The sequence below is a fragment of the Pogona vitticeps genome, chromosome 2 (assembly GCF_051106095.1).
Source record: "Pogona vitticeps strain Pit_001003342236 chromosome 2, PviZW2.1, whole genome shotgun sequence".
Lineage (NCBI taxonomy): Eukaryota > Metazoa > Chordata > Lepidosauria > Squamata > Agamidae > Pogona > Pogona vitticeps.
The window spans coordinates 267100037-267119633 of record NC_135784.1 but is presented as its reverse complement, the minus strand read 5'-3'; the positions used below and the strand labels follow the sequence as shown (position 1 = coordinate 267119633).

Genomic DNA, 19597 nt, shown 5'->3' with positions numbered 1-19597 from the left:
CCTTAGACTTTCCATAATCAATAGTTAGTTGACTGACTCTGTAGTAAACCCCAAGGCCTGGAAGGTGATCACTTAAACAGTTACTTGCTCTAGATGTATAACATGTGATGTGTTTTGTGTGGTGTGTTTTGTAACTGAGCATAATGGTGACATATTTTGGTGCCAAAACTGCTCTTGGCCTCTTATGTATAGCTACATACAGCTAAGGTTGGATTTCTAAGTTTGTTTAGCATCTAGTGCTGTAACATTGTAGCAGAGGAAATGTTTTTTCCCTAATGAAAAGGTGGTAAAGGGGCTTGGTGAGTAGCACTAGCCTTTTTTCTGCAACCTACAGTAGCACATACTGGATGAGAATAAGAAGAAGGCTAGACATTTTAATAAACAGTGCCATAAAAACAGTTGGTGTCTAGAGCAGCACACAAATTTCATCAGAGGAAAGCTAACCTGCAGCTACCAGTAGGGGGATATGCAGAAATGCTGCATTGCAAAGGCCTGCTCAGATCAATTCAGCCCGGCCTTTTCCCATAGCACAACTCAACTATTTAGTGCAGCACCAAAAGAAATAGTGAGAAGGTCACAAAATGACTGAAGTTCATTGGGAAGCTTTGCTATACATATGAGAATCTGAAAAATTTGCACCACTCTCACACTGAACACTTTTTAGATTCAGCAAGGCTGCAGGGAGGCAAGGAACATTGTTCCTTGACTTTGACTTCCAAGATAACTGTACTGGGGAGGCAACAGTGATCTCGATGAACATCACTTGTGATGAGGAAGCCAATAGCCTCATAATGATGTAAACTCTTTCCAGAAAAAAAAAAAAAACAGTATGTGGGAAAGAATGAAGTCCCTTTCCTCTGTAGTCCAAATCAAGTAACACCAAGCTAGCCTGGTTAATATTTCTAAACAACAGGATGCGGCCAAAACACTGTGAGCTAGAAATACTTATAACATGCTGTTTGCCCTTAAATTTATTATTATTATATGTAAATTAGTTACTACATTTTCACATTTAATCAGATTAGTAGCAGAATTATACTTATGACTACCCTCTTGATTTTAGAGACTAGTACACTAATATGCCCCATATGTTACTTTATCACAATTTGCATTGTTATAATAGGTTATTGACTGACTTTAAGTTTAAGGGACTAATGACTCAGCGCTACAAGCTTATTGCATATGCCAAAGGTTCATTCACCCTAAGCAATTTGGTCAATAACCAATTTTTATACTTCTAACTCCTTCAAAATTCCAAACCAATAATCCCTGGTGCTTTTTAAAAATTATTTCAGTATCAGACTAACATTTCCCATGGAAATCAATATGGGTGCAATCTATTAGCCCAAAATCTGCAGCACTGCAATGCAAACATATTAAAAATATTGATTTCACAACCTACTGATGTTTTGATTGACTTTAATGTTTGTAAGCAGCAATAACAGAATTTCAATGACTGAAACAAAGTTTTGATTAAAATTATAGATTTTTTTAAAAAATTGACTATTTTACTGTTTAAAGTGTATCATGTGCTTTACTTGTCTGCCACAAAACAAGCACAACAGTAAATATCTATCTGTAAATATTAAAGTACTGTATCTTATACAATCAACTTTGCAGCACATCTGCATTTCCTTTGAAAATGTCATAATGTTCAGCCTCAAGCTTCCCGAGATGCATTTTTGTGTTGTCTTCTTGTTAATTTGTTTATTTACTTAAGATACGTTTAGTTAGTTACAGTACTTTTATCTATTTTATGATATCTTTTTGAATATTATATTGGATTATTATTTTACTGCAGTTTATTATGACTAAGTTGTGAACTGCCTAGAGGGTAGTTGTACGGTTGGAGTACATGGCAAGCTAAATAAATAAATAAAAAAATAGATAAATAAATAAATAAATAAATAAATAAATAAATAAAATAAATAAATAAATAAAATAAATAAATAAATAAATAAATTTCTTTTTTGTTCTTTTAGACATTATCATCAAAGAATAATAACCAGATCAGCATTCCTGCATGCATTACTGAGACCTGGGTGGGAGATGAAGGAGTTCCTCTATCTCAGTTGTGTCCCTCTGGGTACTTGGTCCAACAAGTCTAGTGACCAGTAGCGAACCTCCCTTTTCTGGGCAAGGTGTTGGAACGTGTGGTGGCTGAGCAGCTCCAGGCTCTCCTGGATGAAATGGATAACAGTTGTGCCCCACTTAACAATTGCCCCGCATTACGACGAAACCACATTACGATGTTTTTGCGATCGCTTTTCGCTTTGCAACGATCGGTTCCCTACTTCGGGAACCGATTCTTTGCAAAACGACGATTTTCCTACAGCTGATTGGCGGTTTCAAAATGGCCACTGGGTAAATAAAATGGTTTTCTGGGACAGATTCCCTGCAAGACAGCCACCGAAAATGGCCGTCCTATGGAAGATCTTCGCTGGACGGTGAGTTTTTAGCCCATTGGAATGCATTAAACGGGTTTTAATGCATTTCAATAGGTTTATTTTCGCTTTACGACATTTTCGTTCTACAGCAATTTCACTGGAATGAATTAACGTTGTAATGCAAGGCACCACTGTATCTAGATACATTCAATCAGGTTTCAGGCCAGGTTATGGGATGGAGACTGCCTTGGTCACCCTGTTTGACGACCTTTGTTGGGAGAAAGACAGGGAAAATGCATTCTTGTTGATTCTCTTGAACCTCTCAGTGGCTTTTGACACCATTGACCATGGTGTCCTTCTGGATAGATTGGCTGGGATGGGAATGGGAGGCACCGTTTTATGATGGTTCCACATCTACCTAGCTGATTAAGTCCAGAAGGTGGTGCTGGGGGGCAGTAACTCTGATCCATGGCAGTTGCGTCATGGGGTTCCTCGGGGCTCTATACTGTCCCCCACGATATTCAGTATCTACATGAAACCACTGGAGAAGCTCGTTAGGAGGTTTGGGTTAAGGAGTCAGCAATATGCTGATGACACCCGGCTCTACCTCTCATTCTCTACCAATCCAGGTGTGGCAGTCGTCCTTCTGAACTCATGCCTGGACTCGATAATTGGATGAGGGTCAATAAAGTGAGGTGCAATCCGGACAAGTTGGAAGTGTTGTTGGTAGGTGCTCTGCCAGATAGGTTAAAGGGCCATTTCCCTGCCTTAGACAGGGTTACACTCCCCTTAAAGGACAGGGTCCACAGCTTGGGGGTGCTTCTTGACCTGGCTCTGACCTTGGAAGCTCAGGCAGACTTAGTGTCCAGGGGTGCCTTCTTACAGCTGCAGAGAATATATCAACTTCACTTTTACTTGGATGAGCGGACCCTGGCAACAGTCACACATGCACTGGTAACAACCAGACTGGACTACTACAATGTGCTATACGTGGAGCAGCCTTTGAAGATGGTCCAGCGACTGCAACTGGCACAGAACCGGGCTGTGAGGCTGGTAAGTGGTGCCACTGCATGGACTCATATCATGCCGGTTCTGAAAAATTTACACTGGCTGCCAGTTGCTGTTCAGGCCCAATTCAAAGTGCTTGCTTTGACAAATAAAGCCCTAAATGGCTTAGGACCTGGTTACCTAAAGGACCACCTTCTTCCATATGAGCCTACCATCCCCTAAGATCAGGCCAGGAGGCCCTTCTGAAGGTGCCATCCCTGAAAGAGGTGAGGGGGATGACATGTCGAAATAGGGCCTTCTTGGCTTTTGCCCCCCAACTTTGGAACACCCTCCCTATAGAGATCCGCCTGGCTCTAACACTGTTGGCTTTTTGGCACCAGGCAAAGACCTTTCTGTTTAGCCAGCGTTTTAATTAAATAGTATTCTTTAGCTGGCATATGCCGAGCAGGATTTATTAATACTGTATTAATTTTTTAATGATTGTTTTTAATGTAGGATATTATAATATTGCCTATTTTTAATGGTTTAAATGTTTTTAAGTTTTAATATTGTTGTACGCCGCTCACAGACCATTGGTAATGACATGGCTAAAAATCTTGTAAATAAATGAATAAATAAATAAATAAAATAAAGGATTAGTCCTTGCTATTATGCCCCAAACAGTTCCCAAGAATGATTGGTGCTATCTTTCATCTAATTTATGCTTTATGCTTTTGCTGTCTTCTTCTTTTTTCTTTTTTGTAAAAATGTTAAGCTTAGGAACTTTTTGTACAGTTGGGTGGCTAGTTACAGACTATGAAACTGGAGGTCTGAAGAGTGTTTGGGAAGCTAAAGACACCTCCCCCTTACACTGTAAGCAGATCTCAAAGACAACCAAAATAACTAACCAGTTATTTAGTTCAACAGACATAAAAAGAGATCTACATCATAGGAGAAAAGCTTCATCTCCATGACAACTGATGCCTAAAAGCTACTCAAAGGTCTCAGAATGTGGATGTACAGTGCCACTCTAGTTTTTTGTGTCACAAATAATGAAGAGTTTAATGGCACTTTAAAGAATGATCACTAACAGTGTAAGTCTTCTGGAGTGCAGCCCATTTCATCTGACACATAAAGTGTTGTAAGTAAACAAATACAAGACAGTCCCATACCACCCAAGGGGGGGGGGGGAAACAGAACACCACCTTGTCACCTACAGATCCCAGCTAAAAGTAACCAACCAAATAATTGATCCTGGACAACAAAACTTTACAAGTTTTACCGCAGACCTTCAGACAGCACCTACACCTAACAACTATTCACTGCTGGCAAGAAGATCATACCAAAAGAGAAAAAGACACAAGGAACAGTTAATAGCGAACAGTCTTTCCTGGTCACCAAATCTATACTGATGGCACTGTCACAACATCCAACAATGTCATCCACCATATCAGAAGTTTAACCCCCAGTGTTTAACCCCCTTCCAGTGCGACACATGCCTTCTGACAGCAGTGTCCTTCTCAATTCTACTTAAGACAAACATACCAACCTTGTTGAGTTGCATGAACTTTCCCTGTATGTGTTGAACATTACATGTATTATCTGGAAATGGGCTTCACTGAGACATGATTCAAATGTCACATTAACAGTACAGCAACTGCTGAAATAACTCTGATGAAGATGGGAACGCCATACAGTGGTTTCTGCAAGTGGTCAATCCATTAATTCTGAATTTGAACTGGGTTTGATACATACTTCAAACACTAAAAGATTTATTTTTGTTCAGTGTTGAAAATCAAATTTCAAAAATTATTTTACAATAAATGGAAGTATGGCTATAGTAATTAAGAATAAATATAATATACCAGGCAATTTCAATTTTATGATTAATAAATTAAATGTGAATTAACTGTTTAGAAATTTTACAACTGTAGACCTGAGTCAAACTGAAGGACAAGGTTTTAGAGGCCAAAATGAACAAACCAGTTATGCTGAACAAATTTATATTTTATTATAAAGATTAGATAATATTTACATATGCAGAATATTGAAAAGGCAGAGGAATTTTGAAACGGTGCACATTAGTAAAATGTACACATAATTACTTCACGTTCCATTTCAGGGATTATTTACAGCTACCTTGTAATCTCTGGTTTGTTATACATTATTAATTGAAAGAATAAGGCTAATGGAGATGAATTTGTTTTCCCTCTTTTATTCTTATATACTGATTTAAGGAATGATCTTAAACATTACCAACACTAAATGGGTTCAAAGGGCTTGGAGACAAACAACTTTTCAGCAAAAGTACACAACATTAACCATCATGGATAGATCTAATTCAGACTATAAATGGAAGATGACTTGGTGAAATTTCCAGCTAGGCCAAAACCTCCCACATGCAGAAAATTATCATGCTAGAAAAAATATTAGGCCATAAACCTTTTAATTGAACATGCTAGACTTACAGGAACTTTTGATGTGGGAAGGCATTCAGAATTATGCTCTTCATTGAATGGAATTACTATGTTATATTTCTGAATATGTAGTTTGCTAACAGCAACAAATGCAAGTAGAAAAATAGATTTTTTAACAATGTAATAGCCAAAATTGTGTTGCTTATCATAAATTGCACTGGAGTAGGCTCATTGAATCAATGGAGATTTGGCGAATCAATCCTCTGTAAATTCCATTGATTCAAATGAGCACACTCTAGCTGTGACTTACTTTAGCATAGTAAACTGCAGTTAGAATAGGCCCATTTGAATCAATGGAATTTATGCTAACCAACAACAACTTTATCTCAAATGTTATATAAAACTCCAGCAATACATAAATCTAAGAATATGTTTGATTGTAATTAACATAAAAAGCCATCAATGAAGTAGAAGCAAGAACGAAGAAATTAAAAGCTATTTAAAACAGTCCCCCCACACCCAAGTTATTTCTGATGCTATAATTGTGGAGGCCATATACACATTCCTTAGGAGGCCACTATTGAGAAGACCTAGTTTCTAGTGCCTTCCAATCTGACTGGTCTTAAGGGTGGATCAAACAGCAGGACTTTCAACACTGAACTTAAAGCACAGGCTAATTTGAATGGGTACAAACATCCAGGCCCCAAACTATCAACAGCTTTGAAGTAGTACAGTACTTTGAACTGGGCCAGGAAACGCACTGGCCACCTGTGTAACTGGTAGTATAGTAAATCACAACTAGCTGAGTCCACTGAATCATGTTGGATTTGGTAAGTCAGCTCCTTCATAAATTCCACTGATTTAAGGGGCCTACTCTAGTTCCAAATGACTCCTCTAAGCAACAGGATTTCAACTACTGTATAATCATGGCTCCACTGATTGCAGTGGATTGCATTGAACCTCTTAAAAGGTTCAATGTCCAAATGTAATGCACAAGGGGCCGAAGACGCTGACATGTCATTTCTCTGTCTTAACCCCCAAGGAAGCGAACACAGTGCTACGGTATGTGCTGGTCAAGAACTTATGGGAATGATTGTTTCAGCAACTTGAATCATAAACAGATCTAAGCAAGACGAAAACGTCTGGTTCCATCATACAAGGGTGGATCATCAAATCCATGCTGAGAGTGTATAGGTAACCTTAAGGTGAAAACTAATTCATTAATAATTAAATTTATAATAATTACAAGGCTGAATGCAAGTTCTTTGAAGATATTTGTGTTAGTCTTTACATTAAAAAAACCCCTTCCAGAGTAGTAATCCCTCAGCAGTTTTTCTGCAAGATTCCTTAATAGCAAAGTTTTAAAAATATGTACTTTCCAAAAACGTGTAAGGCAGTTAAGATACCAAGGTAGAAATAGCAAAGCTATATTCTAGTATTCTCACGCTGCTTTTATTTGAAGCATGCAGACAGTCCCGTGTGAATCTCGTAACTCGCTCAGGAAAAAAAAACCTCCCCATTTTAAAACGTCTTACAGCTTGCCTTGTGACACAGCTTATCTTGTGATTCAAAATTATTTTCAGGCTCTTTTTAAGGGTAGATCCCTAACAATATATGCACATAAAACCAAGTGAATAATCTAGAAGATTACAAATCCTGGTTACTATTCTCCAGCTGGGATTCCTTTGCATAATCCAGACATTAAAGAGAGAAAAATATCTTGTAACTAAAAATAATATAAGCAGTTAGAAAGCAAAGCTTTTTGATACAAAAGCGGTAGCTTGACACCTGCAGCTGTAAGTCAATTGAGAGTATTAAGATCTATCAAGGATTACTACTTTCAAGCATGGCTGGTGATTTTGGACAGCAGCACTTTAAGAAACCTTCAATCAGACAGTTCCATCACCACACATTTTCTAAAGCAACCCCACTGTCAAAATTTGCAGGAGTGTACAGAGTTTAACCTTTACAAAGGTTAAAAATGTTGTGGATTGGTTTTGATCACTCCAGCTGAACATTTTTGCTTCAATTAATAAGATAATGGTTCTAATATACAGTAAAGCCATGATTAATATCCATAAAAATCATTCTTTAATACACTTATTTTCTAAATGACAATGAAAGTTGTCTAAAAGCAAACTAAACAATGAATACTGCCATATCAATCATATGAGATTAATACTAAAATCGTAAGTACAAGTGTTAAAATTATAGACAGAACAAAGAGGCCTGTGCAAACCATTGAGCAACACTACCCAGACTTTCCTGATGTGGGTAAACTCCAAGGAGTCTATGTGCTGATGGTTGGTGGGGGAATCTTTCTGCTGGGTTCCACTCCCAACACTGGGAGTCACCCTGACTCCTCAGTGCTCCTGTGAGTTGACTAAAATTTACAAGGTTGCTTTAACTTGCATATCATCTCTGTCAGGTAGGAATACCAAAATACCCACAAATATAAAGGATCAAGTAGTGGCACAAGGTAAGGACTTTATTTAGTACCAATCAACCCACTATTCCTAAAATAACCAAACTGCTACAACATTTTATTTTATTAAAGAAGTTGCAAAAATAAAAAAGAAATAAAAGTTCCAAGCGGTTTCAAAAAGTAAATTCAAAACAATCAAAAGTTGTAGAGCAAATACACATTCAAAAAAGGTTTGAGGCAAGGGCAAGTTCAGAACAATTCCCAAAGAAAATAAAAAAGCTAGCTATCCTAAACTTACATTGAAGCAGACCTTCAGCATAGTTCTACAGCATATGCAGAGTAGAAATCAGATAGCAAGACAGCAAGCAAATGTAGAATTCTCCTCAGAGAAACTAGGATAAACTAAGCAAATTCTCCATGCCATTTTTATACTCATCACCCACCTTTCTAGACCTTTTGAGGGCAAATCACCAATATCTGAGTTGCCCCCAATCTTCCAGAAGGAAAGAGTAATTATTCCAAAGTAACTTCACTCTTTCCCCCTCCCTTCTTTTCAGCTGAAAGCAGTTCTCTTAATTAGCTGCTACAAGGACAAGTTAATAAGCTTGAGTTTCAATGGCAACTAAAATCATCATCCCCTCTTTTCTCAGCTTTTTGACAAGTTATGGCCAAGCCAGACATGACTGAATGGGCTTATGGAATGGAATGGGCTTAAGGTCAAATGGAAATTTTAAGCTTTCTCTACATTTCTATACGGGGGGGGGGGGGGACCACTAGCCCTGCAATAACCTCTTCCACTAGCTAGGAAAAAGAATTTGTTTGCTGACTCGTCTTTGAGTAAGATCTGTTACCTTCTCCAGACTTAAATGGAAAAAATGTAGAAACCCAAGAAAAATAAGTTAACAACAGAAGATTGGGGGGAGTAATATGTGCATGCCAGCTAGAGCATAAACAATAAATATATCTAAAACTATGTTCAGATATAGAGGTAGAAGGATTATATCCTAGCAGACCTGGCCATGATTATATACAGAATGAAAAGTCAGTTTTTCCAAATGCTACAGAGATGGGAGATGGTTCCTTGATTTCTTCAATAACAGAAATTTCAGTATATATAACATGACAATTCTCTCTGAGAAAGTGCACGACTGCAGTTGATATATGTTAGGATACAATATAGCAGCATATTGCACAAAACAGAGAAAATACATTGGCAAAAGTTAAGATTTTAAATTTTTGAGCACTAAAGAATTCTTTCTGGAACCTGAATTCTGCATAGCAGAGAAAACTCTTCTTTCTGCCATCCAAACACTGCACAGTACAACCACTTCACAATAATTTATGGATATGTGTACTCTTCGAAAAATGCTAGAAAGGGTACAGATGTTAATGTTTGTATGTATAGACTAGCTTCCATGATGATGAAGTCTCTGTCCAACTACTAAGTCAGGGAGTCCTTCAATATTCTTGTTATCCAAAGGAACCTGTGTTCCCGTTTGACAATCTTGTTTTGTAAATGCAGAAGAAGGTATTAGAGAAGCTTGGCATGGAATCTGGACTACTCTACTGCTTCCTAGCAAGACACTATCATACCCAAGAGTTACCTCTGTAGTCAGTCGACTAGATGGGTGGGGTATAAATTCAATAAATAAATAAATACTAGAAGATACATCCATGCTGAAAAGCTGATGTGGTAAATTATCTCAATCACCTTCTCATACTGCTCCTCTGATAGAAGTCTGCGGAAAACAGGTTTTTCAAACTACCCTCAATCTGCCAATTGAAGGACATGGCTTTTTATAGCCAAGTGTATGCAGGATTAACTGTATTTGTTTTAGAAAGAAACTTGGGAAACAACTAACAAATAACAATCAACATATAGGCCATGGTGGTAACATCCATACCTGAGTTCACACCTTCTTAAAATTTATCATCTTTCCCGGAAGGAGTAGGTTGCAAGCTGACTGTTTTGAAAACACTGGAGAAGAATCCCTGACCATTGCAACTCAAGTGTTTACTGTCAGTGCTCCTCAAGAGTCTTTGTAAAGACAACTTATCCTTTGTGGGGCTTGCTGTTCTTTTATCATGTCCTTGTTCAAATGCTGCATGTGCCTATTCAGGGAAACTGAACTGCTACTGGAACTCCAAGAATCTTGACTGGACCTATGTTAATTGAGCAGAATTGTATGGCTCCTTTTGTGACACTTACATTAGACTAGCAACTGGAATGACTCATGAATCTGCTTATTGCATGATTTTTGTGGAACAAGGAGGAGCAAGAACAGCTGGATTGTTTTTTCCGTGTTTCAGAGGACAGCTTATTTGACCTTCTTTGTAATAAGGGACTTCACCCAAGCCAAGATCTATCTCTGAACCTTTTTAATGTCGGAGGAGGCAAGGAAGATTTTAAAGAACAACTCCCCACCCATGTTGTCTTTTATGCAGTCACTGCTTGGATAACTTCTGTGCTGTTCCCATCAACTCTCACCAGTCACACTGCCTGCCTTTCTATGCTGTCCCATTGAAATGGTCTGAATATTCCTTGTGTGCAACTGGTATTTCTGCCTTTCAGCTTGAGAAAAAGGGCATGATTGTTTCCTAAGTCTCTGTCCCCAATGAAATAAGAATTATTAATTCTTTCAAAATTCTTCCTAAGAGGTAGAGGACATCCCTACCAAATGTCTATAACTTTTCAGTTCCTTTTACTGCCTTCGTATTTCTTAAGGGTTTATTTCTCCTCTCCTCACTGAAGACTATTAGAATGGTGAATGCTAAGCAAACCACTAGACCATGGCTGTTGTTTTAATGCGAATTAAAATTTGTTTATTAATCATAATAAGAAGGTTACAACATGCTGTTAGAATTAATTTGTGAATACCATGGTAAAATAACTCCCTTTCCTGGGAAATTAACTTAGGCAAACACAATTGCAAGTATCACACTAACAGGAGTACAGTGGGGTCTTGACTTGAGAACTTAATCCGTATTGGAAGGCGGTTCTCAAGTCAAAAAGTCTGTAAGTCAAGTCTCCATTGACCTACAGTGCATTGAAAACCGATTAATCCCGTAACAGGCCATTTTTGTTCCATTTTGGTTTTTTTCTGGTCTGTAAGTCAAATCTCAGTCTGCAAGTCAAACCTAAATTTTGCGGCCAGAGAAGTCTGTAACTCAAAAAGTCTGTAAGTCAAGCCGTCTGTAAGTCAAGGGTCCACTGTAATCACAGAAGAATGCCATTTTGAAGACAGTCCTTAGTACTCATCCTCCCTGACTCTACAACGGTTCAGGCTGAAAAGAACATCCCCTCATATATTTCTTTTATGGTATTCTGTTAAACAACAATCAAAAACTAACAACAAATATATTAATTAATACTTCTGAGTGGTTAACATTCTTTGGTCAGTGATTTCAACTGAATGGAACTCCCAACATGTGGCTCCACACTTAGGTAGCCAAATCACTGAGCTAAACAGCCAGCTAGGAGTCAAATAAATAAAGTTAGCTATATGGGAAAAGAAGTGTCCAACTGCTTGTAAAATTGTATTTACAGTGTAACTTAATTACTTAGTTATTGAAAAAAATAATTGTAAGTAACAATTTTTGTAACTAATTTTGCAAGACTTTCCTGTTAGAAAATATGCTGATTTTTTCCTGAATTATCAAGCTTTTATTTTTACCCTGTATTTTATGGTTGTTTGCAATGAATCAGTTAAAAGCAAAACATAATGAACGTCATATTAAAAACAACATCAGAAAAATAAATCAGCAGTAAAATCAGTGGCAGGTTTTGCAGCATTTGCAGTAAACCCAAATGCTGCAAGAGAAGAGTGAAGCAGAGTTTTGCAGGAGGAGAAGTTCAAAAGTGCCCTAGTGCTTGCCTTACAGGTAGCATGGAAAGCAGAGCCTCTGAGGCTGATACTAAGGACTAGGCAAAATCATATTAGCATAAGTAGGTCTTCAAATAACATGGCATATGTTAGTATTTTTATAAACAGACCACCTGTTTGCAACTTTATTTATTTATTTATTTATGATTAAACCACCTAGGAAGCATAATTCTTCCTTAAATTTAACTGTTCTAGCCTTAGTAATGATTTATGTCAACTGGGACTGAAGTTATGGATTTTCTGGATTCATTTTTAACAAGAAATGGTTTTTAATTAGCTGCTTTCTTGTACTTTTATTTAAGCCATTGGATCTCAGCGATGTTACTTTTTGCTGTCTATTACGTCTACAGTAACATCTTTTCTGTTCACTCTCTACCACCCATTTGTACTAGACCAGTGGTTCTTAACGTGGGCGATAATGCCCCCCAGAGGGCAATTTCATTTTTCAGGGGGGCGGTAGAATGAAAAGGGGTGGCGTGGGGGCGCTGGAGCAAAAGGGGGGCGGTAGGGGGGCACTGGAGCAAGCCAAACCTATGAAGATGGCTGCAGCCTTTTTACAGTGTGCATGAATATATATTTTCCTCCAATTTTAATTTAGTTTCAGACTTTTTGTCTTGAAATTTTTAGTTCCTGCATTTGTTTTTATGCCCTTTTTATATTTCTTTTTGAGTCTTAATATTCACTTGCAACTAAATCATTAAATGTTACTTTTTGGGGGGCATTTCATTTTCTTGGAATTTAATTTTGTTTTCAGGGGTCATTGGATTTAAGTGTCATAAATAAATAAATAAATAAATAAATAAATAAATAAATAAATAAATAAATAAATAAATAAATAAATAAATAAATAAATAAATAAATAAATAAATAAATAAATAAATAAATAAATAAATAAATAAATCATTGCGGGGAGGGGGGCGATGCTAACTTCCTCAATGGGTCAAGGGGACGTTTCTTTCAAAAAGGTTAAGAACCACTGTACTAGACTCTTGCCTTCAATTATTTTCTCCCTCATACCTTCTTAAACCACAGTGTAATTCAAATTTTCATCTTACCAAATGTCATTCAGCTTGGTTTGATTACCTTCCTAAGGATGATATGACAATTTGACTTGATGTCTTACATTTTCAAGGAGTTCAAAATATCATAACCATGGATCTTGAATTCATTTGATGAAATAATCTCCCTGTGTACATCATAGCACTTGTTCTACTCCTCAGTCTTAGTTGTAACTGCCTTGGCAGTTATGACTGGTGAAGTCAATAAAGCCCTTTTTGAAAAAGAGATGGAAAGGTTAAAAAGTGATTCAAACATCTGAACTTATGGACCTAGTCATGTTGAATATCTATAGTGACTTGAGAGCATCTCCATTATCTCAAGACAGAGGTTATTCCCAGTCCTGCTGTCTTTTTAAAATGAAGATACAAGATATTGAATTTGGAACCTTCTGTATAATGAGCATGATAGTATTTCCCCCTAAATATAAACTACCTTATACCAAGTCAGGCAAGACATGTAGCCAAGAATCGTCTGGAAGCTTTCAGAGATAAGACAGAAACCTTTGTTAAAGATTTCTACTGTGAGAATGCAAAAGTGCTGGAAATATTGCATATGTTTAACAACCACATAGGTCAATTGACCTACTTTCATGCCAAAGTTTGTATTAATAAATCAAGCCGAGAAATACTTCCAGAAAGCAGTAGGGAAAACATGCAATTTCTAACCTTTTTGCACAAAAATAACATGATAGTCATGCATTGCTATATCGTTTGAATTAGTAAAATATTATTCTCTTTAGATCATTGGCATAAGCTCGTCTGAATTCCTGTCTCCTGAACTGTCTATGTGAATATAGGTTCCATCCCTTTAAAAAATAAAATATAGGTAGAATATAAACTGTTGTAATCTGGTGAAATGTTGAGAATTGCTATATAGTTTAACACAACCCATGTTACTCTAGTTCCACATATTTAACTTTGCACTTTGCTCTGTGAAATAGAACAACATAATTAGCCACTGGTAGGTAGTGTTTATGTTAGTTCTCAAAAGGTTAAGAAGCTGATTATAACTAAAATCAGCTTTCCCTGCGGCTTTGGTGGCTCTGTGTAATCAAATTAGACAGGGAGGGCACAGTGTCACCTAACACAAACCACTGGCACTTACTTTTTTACTTTGACCTTTATCAGTGAAAGGTAGGCTTTATCTTATAAATTCTAATAAACTCTCATAGCAGAAACTTCAATCTAAATGATTTTTACAAGTAATGCAGCTAAATGCTGCTGCTCCCCCCGCCCCCTATTAAACAGCTTTTTACTGTGACAAAAATGTTGGTAGCAGATCCTAAACTTCTGTCAAACTGGAATAACATCTCTGAATTACTGGCTGAATTCCTGTAATGATATTTCCACCTGTCAAACTGGAATAACATCTCTGAATTACCAGCTGAATTCCTGTAATGATGCACAGCCACAATCATTGATGTGACCTATCACAAATATTTTCTTTCTGGAAAGAATTTTCTTTATTTCTTTCCCCTCACCAAGAAGCCAAAGAAGAATCGTAAGAACATGAAACATAATCCTCTTGTCATTTTTAACCAAATGTGGCTAAGCTACTTGAGATAATTTTCAGAAATGCAGGAATGTTATTTTGATTTAAGAAAAACAACACAAAAAGGAAAAGGAGAACAAAATATTGTGATACAGATTATAATGCATAAAAGTTCACACACTGAAATAAATACATTAGTTTTAAAGGTGTCACAGTACATTTTTGTGGGAGTTGGTTTTTGGATTTTGTTTTTGTTTTTAGATAGTTACAGTTCTCTCCTTTTACAGTGACGTTATGTTAGATGCCTAGTATTGTGCAGAGGAACAATGGAGACTACATTTAATTGTAGTCATTGTAATATGTCATGAAAGATATAAGATTAAACAAATACATATGCATAAAGGAAAGATATTGAAACTTTTAAACAAAATTTAGGAATATATCTCAAAAATCTTTAAGCACAAATGTGAAAACAGATGTTTCAACTCCGGCTTGTTTTATAGCTACAGCTTAGAATCACAGAAACCAAATAATATAAATGTGATTCACTGCGACATGAATAGAAATAAAATATTAATACTGGACTATTTTAAGTAATAAGGATTGTTGCTACTAACACAGGAGTATTCAGACATGGCCTCCCTTGCAACAGCCACACATAAATTTTTTCTGTTGAATCCTATATGGAAAAGCAATAGGTTTAAACAGAGATAGGAAATACACTGCTGCTCTATTTTTGGTGAGTTTCAAATGATTCTGCTCTTCATACAACATCCAATTTATTGCAAAGCATGGATTATATTAAGTCAGAAATTCCTTAAGAAGTGGGGGGATATACATTCAAAGATGATGTGGCACATGACTCTAAGTACATATTCCAAACATACTGACATTTTTATTGTATACAATCAGCCAGCTCTTTTCTTGCTTTCTAAAAGAAACAAAAAATATTCCTTCAATGAAAGATAATACTTGTTGGATATATTTTAGATGTAGTAGTAACTTAACTATGCTTTTCTGCACTTTTTACATGTAAAGTCTTAAGAGTCAATCTATTTTTCAACTGAATTTTATTTATCCATTTACACCTATTACAGATCATTCATCTGAAAAAGTCAACAGCCAGTATGTTTCAGTGCTATAGATCTCCATTTATTACTTTATACCTTAATTATGTGTGCAAGAAGATTAGGATGTAAAAGCCTTCAAATGAGGTAGGAGTGGTCATGGCCAATAGGTCAGAACAGAACTAGGCCACTTCTGGCTTCTAAATTCAATGATGTGGAACTAAGTGTGGCCAAACAAGTAGCTGGTCGGATGCAAGCCAAGAGGCTCAGAATTGCTGACTGTTGCCACATTCTTTCAGATTTAGTTTCTAGATTCAGATTCAGTTGCTAGAGTGCCAACTATATTTGCAAACTGGAAATAAAAGAGCAAAAGTGAAGCAAAAGACATCCCCAATGTATTATCTCTCCTTTCGCTAGCAAGTTCTCTTCATTGCAACAACTGGCTATAAATGGATTAATGGCACAGCTCAAGAGCATGTCACAGATCTCTACTGAACATATAAACTGTCCTATGAAACACACTTGAAGTATTTTAGTTGTTTCTAACTTTCTATTACTATATCATTTATAAGACATATTTTATTTCAAGATTGATGTACCGCTTTCAGAAATCCAAGCATAAAATAATCCCCATTAGAAAATAATAACATCTCTCTGTTAAATGCAGACTAATATTAACACCCCAGTAAATTACCACTTCAGTACACGTTCACCTCCTTATTGCTCTAAAGAGGATAAAGGCCACTTCTACAGTACTGCACATGAATGAATGTATTTATATAACACTGAAAAGTTCCATCAATTAATCAGTGAAGTTAATGAACTAAATGTAATTACAGATTAATGCATAAGTAAAAACTCTTGGTCTCTTGAAGGCCTGCCCCTATGCAGTTCATACAAATATATCAACTTCCTCCCCCCTCCTTGTCAAATTTAATGAAAAATTAATTATCTTAGTGCTAGCTTCTCCCTTTTTTGCATATACTTGTAGGTTCCAGTATTATTTTTAAAGCTATTTTATACTTGACAGAATGGTCTTCCTTCCAGTATCCCAAAAAAGTCCTTTCACTAGCTTATAGAATCATAAAATAATGAACTTGTAAGGGGCTTAATAAGGCCACTGAGTCCAACCTCCTGCTCAATGCAGAAATCCAAATCAAAGATATCTGACAAGATGGTTGTTTAACTTTCTCTTGAATGCATCCAGTGTCAGGGAGCTCACCACCTAAACTGATTCCAGTAAGGAAGTTTTTTCCTGATATTCAACTGAAATGAGGCTTCCTTTTACCTGTAGCATTTTATTTCAAGTCCTGAACTCTGGAAAGATTGAGATCCTGCCCCTCCTTTGTATAACAACCGTTCAAGTATTAGAAGAGTAATATCATATCTGCCTTCACTCTTATTTTTGGAAGGTTAAACATGCCAGTTATTTCAGTCTTTTCACAGAGGGCTCGCTTTCCAGTCCCCTGATCATCCTTGTTACCCTATTCTGAACTTGCCCCAGTCTTTCTTAAAATGTGGTGCCCAGAAACAAATATGGTTGATGAGGCCTAACCAATGCTGAATAGTGCATTGGTTAGGCACTATACCAGTGGAACTGGTACTTCACATGATTGAGAGACTATACTTCTATTAATGCGACCTGAAACAGTATTTGGCTGTTTTTGCAGCCACATCATATTGTTGACTCATATTCAGCTTGTGATCTACAACAATTCCAAGATACCTCTAACTGATAGTATTACCGAGCCAAGTATGCCTCATCTGGTAACTTTCAAGCTGTAATCCTGTGCCCTTCCCCCACTTGTACTTCACATTTACATGACAGGTCAGGCTATCTTTTGGGAAAAGACCAAGCTAAAGTAGGAATTTTGCTTTTTCATTGTCATCTTTTATTATTTTTTCATTCCCACTGAGTACCTGACCTACCCTTTCTGTATTCTGTCTTTTGCTATACATGTACTTGAAGAATGCTTTTTTGTTGCCCTTAGTGTCTCTTGCTACCCATAGCAGATTCTCTGCTTTTGCCTTCCAAATACAATCTTTGCAATTCTTTTGCTATTTGTCTGTACCCTTTTCTTTGTGGCCTGGTCTTCCTTCCATTTCCTATATGTGTCCTCTTTTATTTTGACATCCCCTTTGAGCTTTTTGTGAAGGTCCATTCGTCTTTCTTGCTATCTTCCACCAGGTTTTCTTGGTGGAATTGTTCATACTTGTATTATGCACATGAAGTATTTAACTTTATTTAAATGTTAAGAATGAACAGCATTATGTAAAAGCCAAATAATTAATTTGAAAAACAAAGTAATAATCAGGAGATTATTATAAAATAATTAAAAAGTGTAAAATAATATATAATATTATATAATATTAATATTATATAATAATCAGTTCATAGTTACAACTGGTGAAGAGGGAAAAATACAGCAACAAGTTATTATCAGTGACTGCATTCAAGACTTGTGTACATGTTACTACTTCTCTTTCAAAATAAATTCCTAGCAAACATTTCCACCAAAAATTATAAACATTAGACAGACAGACAGACAGACAGACAGACAGACAGACAGACAGACAGACAGACAGACAGACAGACAGACAGACAGTGTGCAATGTGTGAAAGAGGAAGAGTGAATGGATGCGTAAGAACAATACAATTCAATTCTTTTACCAAATTATTAATGGTTTTAATTATATTAATGAAAGATTGTTGCAAATACAAATTCTCTGGTAATGTATTTAATGTTATATATTTAATAATACATAAATCCTGCTGTTCAGTTACAGAAATGGTATAACTTTTAGACACAAATTGTTTTTATGTTAAGAAATCTCAATAAACATTGTATTTTGCATACCGAATCAAATGATTTGGCATCGCAGAGACAATGCCTACAGAGATTTCTTAATTTATGACAATTCATGTTTAAAAGTTACACCACTTGCGTATAAACTGTATAACAGGATTTCAGCCATTGACTATCAAAAGGAAATTGATTGTGCCATTTGAGGGCTAATTTTAATTGGAATGCTGAACTGATACTTATCATAAGATGTTTCATTAGAGGAGACAGATGAAAAGGCAAATGTGTAAAGAAACAATAACATGCCTCTTATAATACAGAAAAATCCCTGCATACTATCTTGCTTGTATAGCTTTTTAAAAAGTTTTTAACACCTGAAATAATATTTAATTCAAACTGCATTTTTAGTTCCCCCCACTCTAAACAGAGGATAGGAGGTAGATGGCTATAACTTAGTGAAGCTGCTAAGATGAGTTGTTGGCATGGTGAAGTGGTAGATTTCAGTAATAGCTGGAAGCTGTAAGTGGTTCTGAGCTTTGAAGTCAGTATAGCTTTGATGTAGTACTCCTCTACTTAATCGCAAGATAGTCTTGAAAGTAAAGACTTTCCAAAAACTATTCTTAGTGCCACTGCTTCAGAAGCCTTCGGATGATTTTTTTAAAGCCATCTTCAAATCTGGCCTCAGACTGCATTCTCCTCTTTCATTCTCATACTTTAAAAATGACTTTTAAAAATTATAATTAAAACAAAGCCTTATTTACCTAGATGTGTTATTACTTTGTGAAGGGATTTGTCCAGAGTAGGCCTACAGCGTACAGACACGTTCAGAGAATATATTACCGAGAACATTAGTATGACAAGATAACGGGGCAGTAATTTTTTTGCACATACTCCTTCTCCCTTCTGTCCTGAAGAGGTCCCTAATATGTCAGTAAAACACATCTTAAAAATAGAATATTTTATGCAGAAAAGAATTAATGGAACAACAACTTAGCTTTGTACTTGGACTAAGGCACATTACAATAGAAAAAGCAATGGAAATACATGAAATAGACAACAGTCAAGATGTGTTGCAA

At 36.4% G+C, this 19597-nt stretch overlaps 1 protein-coding gene across 5 annotated transcripts in view; it reads right to left on the bottom strand.

The window, feature by feature from the left end:
• Positions 1-19597, bottom strand: part of ARB2A (ARB2 cotranscriptional regulator A) — a 274609-nt gene that overhangs the window by 55485 nt on the left and 199527 nt on the right. The window lies entirely within an intron of this gene.